Source organism: Triturus cristatus, chromosome 12, assembly GCF_964204655.1.
Source record: "Triturus cristatus chromosome 12, aTriCri1.1, whole genome shotgun sequence".
Lineage (NCBI taxonomy): Eukaryota > Metazoa > Chordata > Amphibia > Caudata > Salamandridae > Triturus > Triturus cristatus.
In genome coordinates, this window is record NC_140595.1 from 641,772,301 (window position 1) to 641,787,561 (window position 15,261).

Genomic DNA, 15,261 nt, shown 5'->3' on the forward strand with positions numbered 1-15,261 from the left:
ACAGAAGCTTTTCCAGTGCCTGCCATGGCCCCCCAACCAAATTAATTCAGTGGTGGAAAAACCCATGCCTCCATTCCTTAAATTCCGCGCATCTCGCCATTCAAGATGCACGGAAGGCCCTTCACCCAAACCAGAAAGTTGGGAGACACCCCCCTTAGTCTGTGCCACAGTTTCTTACGAAGCTGTTTCCGTGCTTGCCTTGGAACCCCAACCAAATTATCTCAGTGGCGGGAAACCCATGCATCCATTTCCTGCTTTCCGCCCATCGTGCCACTCTCAGAACACATGAATGGCCAATCACCCATACACCCAAAATTTGCCTGTACGTGATCTCTTAACCTGTCTTCCGGCCCCTTCCCCGGGTGGCTTACGGCCGGCTGTAACCTTTAACGCCTTGGGATTCCCATCGGCCCCCATGCAAGCATGTCCTGCCGAGCCTGAAACTCGAAGGGGGACCCAGTATCCGGGGCACTCGCCTCGCTCAGCCCTTCAGTGCCGCCCTGAAAAGGATAGACAAAGTAGGATCGTCCTGGCCCCCCCATTTAGCATAATGGCAACTGCTAACAGGTGCTGTGTCGCCACGCTGCTGTCCCTACCCCAGCGAGTGTAACCCATGGCCAGGTTTGCTAAAGGTATACCAGGGCACCCAAAATTAATATGATACTGAGTATCTGAATAAACTATGAACGGGTAATTGAAACTCACCCATGCAGTTGCTGTGAAACATTTTGGACTAGTCCATCAAATTCAGCCAATCAACCCCTAGGTGGAGTCTTGCACCCCCAAACTTCTCTAGTGGACTGGCAGCGGGGGAGGGCCACGGCTGCTTCTCAGCAGGGGCGGAGGTTGTCCCCGTGAGGCCCGCGACTACCTGGGCCTGTGGGGGGGCACAGTCGGGCATGTTTGCCCACTCCTGGGGGCGCGGGTGCCTGCACTGGTTTGTCCTCTGACTCGGCCGCTCCCAGCCCGTAAGGGTGAGGCACCTTTGCTCGGCAGCTCCTTTAACGCCCGGCTGGGGCAGTACTCTGGGTGCCGCTTTTGGCCACGGCCCGCAAGGGCTATCGGGGGAGTGCGGCCTGGTTTTGCGCTGTATCACGCGAATCACTTAGAAGTTGATTATGCGGCCGCGTGATTCATTTCTCGCTGGGGGTCATACGGCGCAGTGGTCAGAGTGGCTGATTACAGAATGCGGGTCTGGCAGTTTGATCCCCAGCGGAAGCTTAGCTCAGCATCCTGTTCTCTGGCCATTTGCTCATTTATTCACTTGGTAATCGACGACCACGCTTGATACTTCTAGTGATCCACGTTCACCTATACACGGCGCCGTTCATACGATAGCTGTAGCGTAGTCAATTCTTTGACCAGGCAGTGGAGTTTTATCGTTTGTATCAGCCCGCCCGGCACCATTAGCAGCTGATAGGTGCAGTTGTGGCCTCACGTCCTGCAGGAGTCGGGTCCCAGTGGGGTCATCTCCCCGGGACCACAAATTATTTAGGCGTCCTAGGCGCACACACCACAGTGAGCAAGTAGCAAGGGGGCAGGAGCCGGCCACTAGGACGCCCGCAGCACATGCTGATGCAGCCTTGGTACAGCGCTGCTGCATGCATGCTCTTGGGAGGCATGCCAAGTTCATTATTGTATTTGTTGACATGGGAATGTGTTAATCTGGGAATTGTTGTGTTCCACGTGTTGTCTTGAAGGCACCCATTGATGATTTTACATATTTGAAAATCACTGTTTTCTTTTGTCAAGACATGTTTTATAGAAACAACGTCATTAGATGTGACCAAGTCATGAAACACACAATAGGTGCGTCTTGGCGAATCGGAGGGCCTGTGATCAAACAGATGATTATGTATAGACGTCACAACTAGGGGACTTGCGCACGTACGACCAGAGCAGCACACCTTGAGCTCACCCAAGCAGTGCTTGCCTCAGATCACTGCAGACCACAGTTCAAGGCCCCGTGCCTCGCCCCAGGACCGTTTCTCTTAATCAGAACTTCTGCCTCGTCCCCAGCTGGGCATGGGAACACTTCCTGTAGGGTAGGGGTAGAGAACGTTTTGCCGGTTTAGCGCCCACAGCTGGCGGGGTGTGGTTCTCTGGAGAACTTGATGCGCTGTGCCGAGGGGGAACCTCTTGAGTCTTGACACCGGCCCACAAACCTGTGATGTGGGGCAAATCCCCTATTCTCCCCGTATCGTCAGAAGTTGACCGTGTCCTTGTGAAGTAACTGGTCCTGACAGTGGCGTAACGAACGTTGAGGGGGCCCCCCTGCCACGCACACAGAGGGGTCCCCGCTCTGGATTTCATCCGAGCTATTGGGCCTGACTACTGTGCTGAGGGGGCCCCCTGCAGCTCGGGCCCCCCCGCACCGCGGTGGATGCGGGGGCCTGTGTTACGCCCCTGGGTCCTGATGTAAAGCGCTCCAATACCAGCTGGTCGGGTTCGTGCTATACAAAGCATTGGAACATTCATTAGTGCACTAAGGATCGGTGACAAAACGCTATTCATAAGAGAAAGAAGCAATGTAAAACCTTGGGTTTCCTAATTTCAGTGTGAGAAGGTGCTGTTTCAACCACCATGGGCCTCTTTCACCATTACAATTGGGCACACAGGACTGGGGCCTTCACGGGTCAATTGCCCCGACGGGGGGAGAGTGACTCGCATTCAGGCCGCAAGCTTTCGTCCAGATTGTTGGGCTGGCCCACGTGCATAAGTCGGAGTGCCGCTTATTCCCACTTGGCGTTTTGAGCCCCAGTCTTAGTCACTCCGCCTTTCACCCTTTCTCCCAGGGTGAGGGACAGGCATGCCCACGGCGGTGGGGACTGTTAGAGCATGACGCACTGTACTAGTTGATGCCAGTGGTTGTAAGCCCCCACAGTTCAATGTTCCTCACGGGGGCAAGACCTGGTAATTTAATGTTGGTTTATTGTCTTTGTAAGGAATTATGTTATGAGGCACGCATGAAAGACAGATGCAACTTCAGTGGAGAAGTGTGACTCAATGATTAGAGCAGCAGACCCTGATGCAGAGGTCTAGCCCGGGACCAGGGTTCAATTCCCCGCCTCGGCGGGTCTTGGGCTCAAAAATTCCACGGACCTGATAATTCTCGCCTCGGTGCCATTCCAATCATGGAGTCCCACTCTGCAACTCTGGGCAATAGCTTGCTTAATCTCCACAATGGCCCCCACAACACTAAGGATGCCTGGCCTCCACCTTGGGGGTGCCCAGGAGTGGACGCCTCACAGGGAAAGCCAGGATGGGTTCCACAGCGGTATTCGTACAAGCGCCTTGAGATCCTTGCTGGTGAGTAGTGCGCTATACAAGTATCAATTTACATTTACATTACATTTACATTTACTTCACGGTTGTAAATGTCCGTTGTCGGGCACTCTGCTGTTCCAGTGAATTTCTCGGAGATGCGAGAAAGATGGTGGCTGGTCTATCATTCCAATGTCCGTCAGTGGTGCTGCTGTTAGGAAGATGGGTTGCTAGGGCACGCAGTATAGACAGGAGCGGCAGGAATAAGTTATGGTCATAGAGTATCATACAAGTGGGAGAGAGAGAACAATATATGTTGATAATTAGTACAACACCGTGTTCATAGCCCCCTTCACCAGAGTTGATCAGTTACAGGTTTGGGGATACAATATCGGAGTACAGCCAAGTTGGGGCCACTGGGTGGCATTGGCCCTCGGTAACTTTCTCCCTGGGCTTCGTGACTTAACTCTACTTGTGACTGGGCGGGAATGTCCGTTGCTTGTTATTTCTTTGACTCGAAGCGTCCGAAGGCAGAGTTGTATGGAGCTGGCCCAGAGGCTTCTGTGCTCCACGTTGTGAAGGGAGTTAGAGGAAAACCCTCAAAGAAAGTTTGTAAACAAAGATGCCAGGTGATGCAGCTCATACCTTTTCATATGCTGAGATGCCATCCTTTTATCTTTCTTCTGTCTTTCTTTCCACTGCTCTGTCTTCCCTTCCATTGTTCTTTCATTCTGGTCTTATACACTTCCTTCCTTTTTCTCCATATTTCTTGCCATCCTTTCTTTCATATTCATATTCATCCTTGCATCTTTTCTTCTATGACTTAATCTGCCATTCCATCTTTTCATCTTTCGTTCCATCTTTTATCTTTAATTTTATCTCCTTTCAACTAACTTTATTTTAATTTACTTTCATCCCCCTTCCTCTTTTCCGTCCTTCCTTGATCTCCTTCTTTCTGTCTTTCCTCCCCTTCTGTCCTTCCTTCCATTATTCCTCCCTTCTTACCACTCTACCTACACTCCATCCTTCTTTCTTCTGCCTTGCTTTTTACTTTCATTCTTACTCATACCACACTTTCATTCATCTACTTCCACCCATCTTTCTTTTTCCTGACACGCTTCCTTCATTTTCTATTTTCATCTTTTTTCCTTCCTTCTAACTTTGATTGCTCACTCCATTTGCCTCTATCACTTTTTTCTTTCCCAGTTTTTAAAATGTATCATTCTCTTCACTGTTCTTACGTTTTATTACACCCCTCTGCCCTCACCCCACTGCTCTCCTGCAGTATCCTCTTGCATTTATGAGTTTCTGAAGAGTGACCAGAGAGTCAAGGATGAAAGCTGAGGGGGTCATACATAATATCAAAATGTGCCCTGTGTTGGCCTCCCCCCACATGCAGCTGAGGAATCCGGTGGTTCACAAAGCCTTTAACATACCCTCATCTGCCCTTGTTCTCTAATGCATAATCCATAATGTGCCTAGCTGTTGTTAAAACAAACATGTAAACAGTGGGATGGTCAGACTGTGTTCTCCCTTTCACTCCAAAAGCAGCCACCCAGACCCTGCTAATTTCATGTCACTGATAAAGATTGAATGTCAGTCCTTCATGTAGGTCCGCATGAAAAATACTGTTACTGTTATCTAAATGCTTTTGATGTAGCAAATGCAGAGACATAGCACAGGTAATCTTTTACTACTTGTAATCTGAAATTCGCAGAGCAAGTGCTTTATACCTGCTCCCACCAAAAGTACCTGCAAATAATACACTAGACAATGTTGTCGGCTGCAAAACACAGGTCTAGACTGGACCAGGGTCTTAACTGCGACGTCATCTTCCAGCTGCGAAAACCAGATGACGTCATATAGCTGGTGGTGTGGTAGCGATAGGAGTATTCATTGTTAGATACATCTCTACATAGTAACATCGCTGTGCTTTCTTAAAGTGCTCTGAGCCTGCATGATCGAGATTTATTATTATTGTTACTTCCTACTTCCTGCTTCCCACGTCAATAGAACAAGTCCATGGAACTGAGCTATTGTGTGCTTTCAAAGCAACCTTCAGCAAGGTCACATCTGCTTACAAATCACAACATCAAATATTTTACCAGTAATCATGAACTCGTTTTAAAATATACAGACCATGTAACTCAAGGACCAGTATCAACAACATATATTGCTTGGCGTGATTACACGTAGTTGGTGGTAAATAGAGCAGTGCAAACATTTCTTACCACTGTATTATGAAAGGCGGTTTATGAAGTTGAGCATACATAAACAGACAGGCTGCAGGTGAGGTACAAAGATACAACAACACCACATCAGCACCACAGCAACTCAGCATCACATTACAATAACAGGTGTTAGGTTTGAAATTCCCATTCCTGCAATGCACTCGTTTTATGCTATTTTAGGTTAGCAGTGCGTAGTTAAATAGATGCCATTTGTATTCACGTTATGCAACCCACTGAATTATTCCCGTAATGTGCAGGCTTCAGTTAGCAAGTGTGGCTCCATTTTGCATTTTGTAATCCCTATTAGGCTGCTTAGACTGTGTCCGAGTTAGGCCTCATTGCTCATATTGCGTGCCTCAGCAGAACACTGTGTTTCGTTATTCTTTTCTCTTCTGTTCAAGGCTGTTTCTCGACTTGCTAATGAATAGGCTATTCTGCCCTTGCATACCTATCTGAATGTGTAGTTTCTGCTCCCGCGTTAGGAGAAGCTGAGACCCAGCACTGTGGCCTTGGATTTCTGATAGTATGTACCCATCTGGCAGGATTTAGCTCATCCTACTGTACCACTTTGTTCATGTTCGGCCCAGGCTGATAGTTTTCCATGGTGGGCGCAGTTGGAGGCTTCTTGGAAGGAATGATTATCCACTGTAGACTGTTGGGGGGCCAGTCCCTCGGCAGACATCTTAGGGTGCAGGTCATGATGGACTCCTCTGCAGAGTATTGCCAATAAAGATGTAAGTTTGTATCCTCTACTGTCTGACCCACTCTTCATTCTTGGGAAGGCATAGCAGGTGGTTGTAAATAATCCGGGTGGCCCCTAAGGGCTACTTCCTTCAGTTGGCACCCAAACAGGGACCCCCGCAAGGTGATTTGCAGGGTCGGGGTGTGTCTGGTAGGTCGGGCGGATCGGGGTATCCCCACAACGACCAAGCTTGGTTCTTGTAGCAGCCCCATCCGTCTGATCGGGCGACTCCTCGTTTGGTGATCACCGGCTGGGGTCCTGTTAAAAATGGGATTTCTGTTTGGCTAAGGCTTGCGCCAAAGCCAGGCAGAAACCACCACTCTAGTCAGGGGAAGGGAGTTACACACTGAAGATAACCCCTGCTCACCCTCTTGGTAGCTTGGCACAAGCAGTCAGGCTTATCTCGGAGGCAATGTGTAAAGCTTTTGCTTAACACACTCACACAGCAGCAACAAACTAGGCACACCACAAAAGAAACTCGACACAAGGTTATATCAAAAATAGACTTTGTATTTTTTTATTTTATTTTTAAAGTTATATATAGCGCAAACCAGATCCCGTAGGATATCAAAGCGCTTTACATGAGGATCAAATGAGTCAACAAGTTACAAAATACAACCGTTACCAGAGCATAGTAAAACACAGGCAAAGAAACAATGTTACGGGAATTCTTCAGGAATAGCAAGAGTAACAGTGATGATGGAGACACGAAACGGGGAGACGGGGAAAACAATGTCAGATGTCCAGCTGGGTAGGTGACGGCCAGGGGCCAGACTCCTCTATAGCTGCATGGGACAGCTCCACTGGGCATCTGCCAAGGTTGCTCAGGCTCCGCAGTTGGTGAAAACAGTTTTGGTGTCTACATCAGTTGAATCAGCGAGTTGCAGGATACATGGTTACAAAGTATGAATCAAGAAACCCAGAGGAGGAAAGAGGGGGAGGGAAGGAGACACAAGGAGAACAGTGTCAGATGACCGGCTGGGCAGGTGACGGCCAGGGGGCCAGACTCCTCTATAGCTGCAAAGGACAGCTCCACCGGGCATCGGCCAAGGTTGCTCAGGCTCCGCGGAAATAAAACATAAACACATTAGAAACATAATCACACAATATACACTGGGCCAACTGGCACTGGCAATATTCACAGGGGATTATATACAGGATAGGGCCAATCGGGCCACTGTCAGAACCATTAGCACTGGTAAGTAAATATAAACCCCAACCAGTAGCTACTGGTACAATAATGACCTAAGCATTTACACAGTCACATTAGACACCATCCTTAAATATCATAGCATGACATTATGCAATGAATCACGTTAGGCCCAAACCTCATTAGCATAAATACATTATGCACTATGCCTCACCAGCATATCCACAGTATGCACTAACCTCCTAAGCATAATCACATTACGTTATAGGCATCACAAGCATAAATCACATTACGCCTAAACATCCTAAACATAAACACATTATGTCCTAGGCATCACAAGCATAAATCACATTACGCAATCACATTAGGCATAAATCACATTACGCATCAGTCATGGTGCATAAACATATTAGGCAGGAACTCAGTAGTGCACCACAGTAACACTACGACAAGGTGCATACATCACCTTAGGGCTTGCGCCCTTTCACCCTCACACAACTGACGCCAGGCCAACTGGCCTTTCACTGGTGCTCAAAACGCCCTCTGTCCAGAATGTCAGGGCCTTAAGGGGGACCTCCAAAATGGCCCCTGGGTGCCAATGCAGTAAAACCACAGAGCGTAAATGCTCTGGGGCGTGAGGTACAACTCACCCCTTCCTCAATAAGATAAATGGCCCCCAAACGTTGCAGTTGCCCGCGCTCTTGCGGTGCAGCTGATGTAGAAATGGGCAATGGCACCTCTGTGCCTGGGGAGCCCCACTCTGGGACTCTGAAAACTGTATTGCCCCAACGTTGCAACTGCCGCTAACTGGGGGTGCAGCTGGGAAGAAAAGATCAGGCACTGGCACCACTAGTGCCTCGTGAGCCCCACGGGACTCCGAAACACAACTTGCCCCCACGGTGCAGCTGCCCTCTGTCCGGCGGGGCAGCTGTAGGAGCAGAACACAAAGGGGGCAAACCAACACTGCCACCAACCATGCGCACGACCGGCCCCACTCACCGGCCCTCGGGATCAATCTGCCGGCTTCTCTGTTCACTCGGCAGTCCCCAGGCACCGACAATGTGCCTTGGTGGGTCCCGCCTTCCTTGGAGCCTCTCGCTTTGTTTTTGCTGAGACTGCGGGGTTCTCCCTCACGCAGGGGACCTCCGCTGGTTCACTGGCTGCAGCTTCCGCTCGAGAGGGCGAGAGGCCCCGCCCACCGTCAGGCTCATCCTGCCTGAGTTCCGGGTCTTCGGTGCTCCCGGCGATGGCGGCTCAGGCCGCGGGGGGTGACTCCCTCGGCGGTGAGACGCGGGGTGGGCTCCCGCTTTGAATAAAAAGCAAATGCGGGGTGGGCACCCACGAATTTAGGTGCACAAATGCGGGGCGGGCACCAGCGTGTGAAAATGCATAAAAGCGGCAAAGCGGGGAGGTCACCCGCTTCCAAGTAAAAGTATAAAGTGGGGTGGGCACCCGCTCAGCGGCGCAAACTGCGGGGTGGGCACTCGCTCAATGAACAGCCAATGCGGGGTGGGCACCTGCTCCCCACGCTGTGCAGGGGTAATCCCGTGCTGGGATTCCCTCCAGATGCTCTGCAGCCCAGCGCTGCAGAGCAAAAATGCTCTTCCTTTGCCTGCAGTAAAAAGATAGCGCTCACGAGGAGCTATGAGTCCTTTAAAGTCCAAGGGACCTAGCTGGGCCCAGGGAGGCCAGCACACAGGGCCCTGCAGCAGGGAGGCAAGCCCCATGGTGGTTCCTCCTGGGCCCCAGCAACAGCAAGCCCTCAAAGGTCCAGGAACAGCTAATTTTCATGGGGTCACAGCCCCAGTATTTATGCCACCATTCTCTTTGTTCTGCAGAGCACAGGGCTTGGGGGAACCAGTTCCAACTGGTTTTGGGGGATGTTGAAGCACTTTGTGTACAGTGTTCACACCCTCCTTTGTCAGGTGGGGGGCCGTCATCAGACACACCACAGGGGGGGGGGGGAGCCAGCATTCACTAGGGCAGGCACCATCCTATTCAGGGATCAGGGACTTCTCCTCCCACCACTCCATATGCAGATGTCCCATTCAGCCTAGCGCTGACTCACCCTGTGCCTCTTGGAGCCACACACACCTCCCAGCCCCTGTCACTCAAAAGCCAGACATGTAATTCACATCAGGCAGGCAGACACATAGCACACAGAAATGCCAACTTCGAAAAGTGGCATTTCTAAAATACTCATAAAAAATCTGTGCACACCATTGCGTAGCATTTATTATCACTATTCCAAACATACCAAACATGACCACGCTGCGCCTCTCATATCAGGAATTACCACTGAAACACTTATCACGGAATCCCCAAAGCATTCCTATGGGAGGACAGCCCCACAGTCGTGAAAAACCAAAATGGCTGTTTGTCACTACCAGGACATGTCACACACTGAAGGTACATGTCCTATCTTTTACCTACAATGCACCCTGCCCATAGGGCTAGCTAGGGCCTACCTTAGGGGTGACTGACATATAGTAAAGGGGGGGTCATGGACATGGCACACACTTTCGGTACCACGTCACAGTGGCAGTAACACTGCGCGCACAGGCCCTGCAATGGCAGAAGCCTGAGATAGGTTTGAAAGGCTACTTTGGTAGGTGGCGCAATCAGCGCTGCAAGCCCACCAGTAGCATTTAATTTACCAGCCCTGGGTATATGAGATACCACTTTACAAGGGACTGACAGGTAAATTGAATAGGCCAAACAGGTGTAGACCAATCTTACAATTTTTAACACTGAGAGCACACACACTTTACACTGAACAGCAGTGCCAAAGTGCCCAGAGTCCTAGAACCACCAAAACCATGTCAGAAAAAAGGCCAGGAGAAAGGCAAAAGGTTTAGGGATGACCCTGCAAAAAGGGCCAATTTTTAGACTGCCTTACTTGAATGGCACAAGTCGACGGGCTGTGTCTTGGCACTGTCTTTTGAGCTGTTTCGGTTTGAACCTGGTGGGTTTGCGGACACTTTTGAAAGATACAGAGTGTTTGCGAACAATCTGCCAGACCAACTCGTAATTTGTTTTTCTTCTTCGCAAAAGGTCTGGGGCTAGAGCCTGTCTTCTTGAACTTGATACAGTCTCCGGCCTGCAGTGGGCGGTTTACGGACCGTTTTGTTTTGGTTCTTGAACAATTGTTCTCTTGTTTATTTTCTTTTATTGTTTTTGTTGGTGTTATATCTGTCCGTTAGAGACAGCATGTGTGTCTTATATTAAGATGCCTTGTTTAAGTAAGCTAGGATGTTTTGGATGTCGATGTTGTTCTACTGATGCTCGAGTGGAAGAGAACCAGCCTGCTCCACCGGAGGGTTCTCCAAATTTTGACGTATTCGTCAAACACGGTATTGGCCCTATTATTTTTAGCACGTTGTGGCATAAATATACGAGGGACAATGCTGAGTTACAGTGGAAACTTACTGGCTTGTTTGATGAACAGGCATTGCATTTCTTGCAGGATAAATTGTTCGCTAAAAAGAGCAGGCAGTCGATGTTTGATTCGCTAAGAGTGTGGCAGAAAGAAGCACAGCAGCGTCATATGAGAGCAGAGAAAGAGGCCTGGAAGAGACAGACGCAAACTATAACACAGAAAGCAGTGGCTTATGAGAGGGAAAAGGTAGAGAAGGGTATAGAATGTGCAGATAGAAAATTCCAATTACAAACAGATAAATGTTATGTTACTAGAGAGGAAGGTGATGATTTTGTAGAAGAGCTATTGGATCCTCGACCCCACCTCCTTATGCCCCTGAACGGATATACCCGACAGTCGCGACGTCCAAGTCTTCGGCCCCTAGTGCCGCTCTTTCTAGTGTTTCCGTTTCTGGCACAACTGATTCAGCCCTGGCCCCACTTGCTTCTCCTCTGCCCGCCCCAGTCACAGGGGCTGGAGCCGTGAGCTCCCCTATCCTGTCTATTAGTTTCGTTTCGACTGCTCTGCCCCCTTTCATCCCTCCAACCCTGTCTCCCTACATAATGGTACCTGTCTCTGCAGCCGCTCTTTCCCCCTTGCGTGTGACCCCCCCAAATACTGTCAAATGTTGAAACGCCTGTGCGTGGGATGCATGAAGCAAATTGGGCAGCAGCACAAGACCGCATGGAGAAAGTGTTGGTGCGTTCGTCTGTGGGTGATGAAGAAAAACAAATGGTGGTGAATCAAGCGGCTCAGAGGGCTCAGAACCCGATCTATGGTGTGGAAGATGTGTGGAGTGTGATGAAAGATTATGAGCCCTTCATACAGTAGCATGCTCTTAAGCACATGTCGGCCACGCTAATAGGACTGTGGTAACAGTGTTTTCAGGGTGTTACAAAGCAGATCATCTACGACATACGGGACAGGGTATATGCTACAGGTATGTCTCCTAATGAGGTTTTTGCCAATGTAACGACACTGGTGGGTTACCATGGCAGACTGCTCCAAAAGGTTCAGACAATTGGGACACAGCACCCTATGAGGGAGGTCCGTCCCATTTACCATCCTGAAATACCAGAACTGCGTGACTCCACAGGCACTGTAATTAGACCACAGGTTGATGCTCGGTTCCAGGAGCAGTGGATCTACATTCCTTGGTAGAGGAGTGAGGTCCTATCCCTAAAGAGTCAGCTGCCAGACCCCTGGAAAAACCCCACTGCATATTATAAGGAGTTGACGGAGGCAGCCTCCTCCACAGTTATAACGTTAGCTGATATTGAATTATTCTTTGGTCTGCTGGTACAGGTGGACATATTGAGGCAGGTACATATGCAGGATCATGCATTGGAGTTAGGTGCCACATGGGATGAGATCAAGGCGTGGGATAAGGAATGTAAGCCCGGCGATAAATCAAAAGTTGAGCTCCTAGCTTTGCTGCTGCGTATTATCACCTACATGCACTCCCTTATCCCGCCAAAAAGAGTGGATTGGGATAAGTTGACTGTGTGTTGTCAGAAGAAGAATGAAAGTGTGTCAGATTTCTTTACTAGATTTGAAGGGGTGTTTTTAGATTTTACTGGCCAGGACCTGTCACAGGAGGGTGGTGTTTGTTTGTTTTTTTGCAGATTTGTCACTAATCTGCTTCCTGAGATTGCAACAAGGTTGCAGGCTTCGGAAAGTATTTGGACGACATCATCCCTGTCAGTGATTTTGAGTATGGCACAAACAGGTTGCGAGGGGGAGAAGCAAAGGTTCGGGTTCGGCTCAGCGGTTACCCAGGTCTAATAGGGGTGGTGCTTCGAGTGTGCCCCTTGGGCTTAAAAAATGTGCATATTGTAAGCAGGAGGGACATTGGCGGAATGAGTGTCCGGAGCTGTTGCAGAAAGGGGAGGCCCGAGAGGTCGAGGGTTTAGAGGACGTGGAAGAGGAGGAAGAGGCAGAGGGGGGACGCAGCCAGAGGATACACCGTACAATAGGCAGAGTGGGAACTATTTTGACGGGGTTCTCTCACAGCTAGGACAGCCAGGGACGGGGCAAGGGACCAGTTCTGGTGCCTATAGATCAGCGCGGACCCTATGTCATTGCTGATTTACAGGGCACCACAGAAAAATGTCTTGTGGATATGGGGGCTATGAATAGCTCTGTTTCCCGTATCGCTGATCCCGGGGGCAGCTCTGTCTAGCCAAAATAATGTTTCAGTGGGTTTCTCAGGTGTGCCGGTTGTTAGCCCCATTTCCAAACCTCTTGCCCTGACTATTGGTCCCTTCACGGTTGATTCACCATTTGTGTTGACGTCCAGTTGTGGGGAGAATTTGTTGGGACTGGATTTGTTAAAAAGGTTACATGCGGCAATATTTTGTTCTCCTGATGGTGTATACATGACTATTGGACCACAGGTAGCCCGTGCTAAGCAATGCTTCGCGAAAGATGCTCCACTCCCCGCAGAGTTCAAGAACGTGCCACGCACATTGTGGGCTACAGGGGACGTGGATGTGGGGTTGCTCCAGATCCCACCAGTCTCCATTCAGATTCAGATACAGGACAATGCTAAATTGCCACGCATTCCCCAGCCAAAATCTCACAGGCAGGAGAAAAGGCTTTCTTACAAATAATACATGATTTGATTAAGTCTGGTGTGGTTAAAGAGACAGTGGCGAATGTGTGTAATAGCCCTATTCTTCCTATTCTTAAAAAGACACCCTCGGATTCTTCTGATGCCCACCCTGACGTTTACCGCTTTGTGATTGATCTAAGAGCGGTAAATAAGATCGCGGTTTCCCAGTACCCTGTGGTCCCAGACATTACCAGAATCCTGACAATGATTCCCCCATCTGCAAAATTATTTTCCGTCATTGACCTAAAGAATGCTTTCTTCAGTATACCAATCCATATGGATAGCAGATATATGTTTGGATTTCCAATAGCCGGTCGGAGCTTTAGATTCTGCTGTGCTCCACAATGCTATACAGAAAGTCCTAGTATTTATAGCCAAGCTTTGAAAGCTCAATTGGATTCCTCGGAGCTTTCCCCTAGTAATGTGCTGTTGCAGTACGTTGACGACCTCCTTGTGGTTTCGGACACTGAGGATGGTTGTAAAGATGCCACAGTTAAATTATTGTTACATTTGGCACATCATGGACACAAGGTGTCACTTTCTAAATTTCAATATTGTCGACAGGAGGTCACCTACTTAGGTCACCTACTGTCGAAGGAGGATCGCAGACTAACACCTGAACGCATAGCTGCTATTACTAATATGCCTGTTCCAATGACCCAACACGAGGTACGCGCGTTAATTGGTATAAAATCATGTTGTTTGCACTGGATCCCTAATTACTCCCTACTAACAAAACCCTTCTTTACCTGACCACCAAATATGTGCATGAACCCCTGCCTTGGACACCTGCATGCCAGCAAGCTTTTGAGCAATTAAAGGTTGTGCTTGGTACTCCTGATTACCAGAAGCTCTTTGTGCATTAGGCGGACAGTTGCACGCTTTCTGTTCTAACACAGGGTTTCGGTGGTAAGCAGAGATCCTGCGCCTATTTCTCCGCCATGCTCGATAATGTCGCCAGAGCTCTCACAAGCTATCTGAGAGCTACTGTGGTGGTGGCAGTTTCTATCAGACAATCATCAGAGCTCGTCCATGATACTGATCTCACAGTAATGGTACCTCATGCTGTGGACACACTATTGAATTAGACAAAGACGCAGCACCTTACTAGTGCGCATCTGACTGGTTATGAATTGACCTTGTTTGCTCCGCACATTACCATCAAACTATTTGCTACTCTGAACCCAGCCACGTTACTACCCCTCCCTTCAGACGAAAAGGACAATGATGCCCATGATTGTTTATTTTGGACTGAGGAAGAAACAAAAGGAAGGGTAGACCTGTCTGATGTTCCCTTATCTGACCCCCAAGGGGAACTTTAGGTCGATGGCTCTTGTTTCAAGCTACCAGATGGCACCACCACTGCAGCTTATACAATCACAACGTTACACACTGTAGTTGAGGCATCCCACACCAGTCGGTCCAAGCTGCAGAGTTGGTTGCCCTTCTCAGGGCTTGTGAGTTGAGTGAGGGTCTGGCTGTTCATACCTACACCGACAGCCAGTACACCTTTGGGGTGGCCCATAATTATGGGCGCCTCTGGGCAGAGAGAGGGTTCTTAACTTCACACGGACTGCGAATACAGAACAGCCCACTGATACATAGATTGCTGTCTGCACTGACACTTCCCGATAAGTTAGCAATAGTAAAATGTAGCGCTCATAAAGTCATCACAGATGATGTCGGGAGAGGGAATGTGTTCGCGGACCAGACAGCTAAGGAGACCGCTCGATCAAAGATGAAAAAGATGTTTGTGGCAGGTCCCAGACAATGGAATGTTCGAGGACCCATTGGAAAATGTCAGGAAAATTCAGGGTGAGTTGACTCTAGATGAATTGGCAG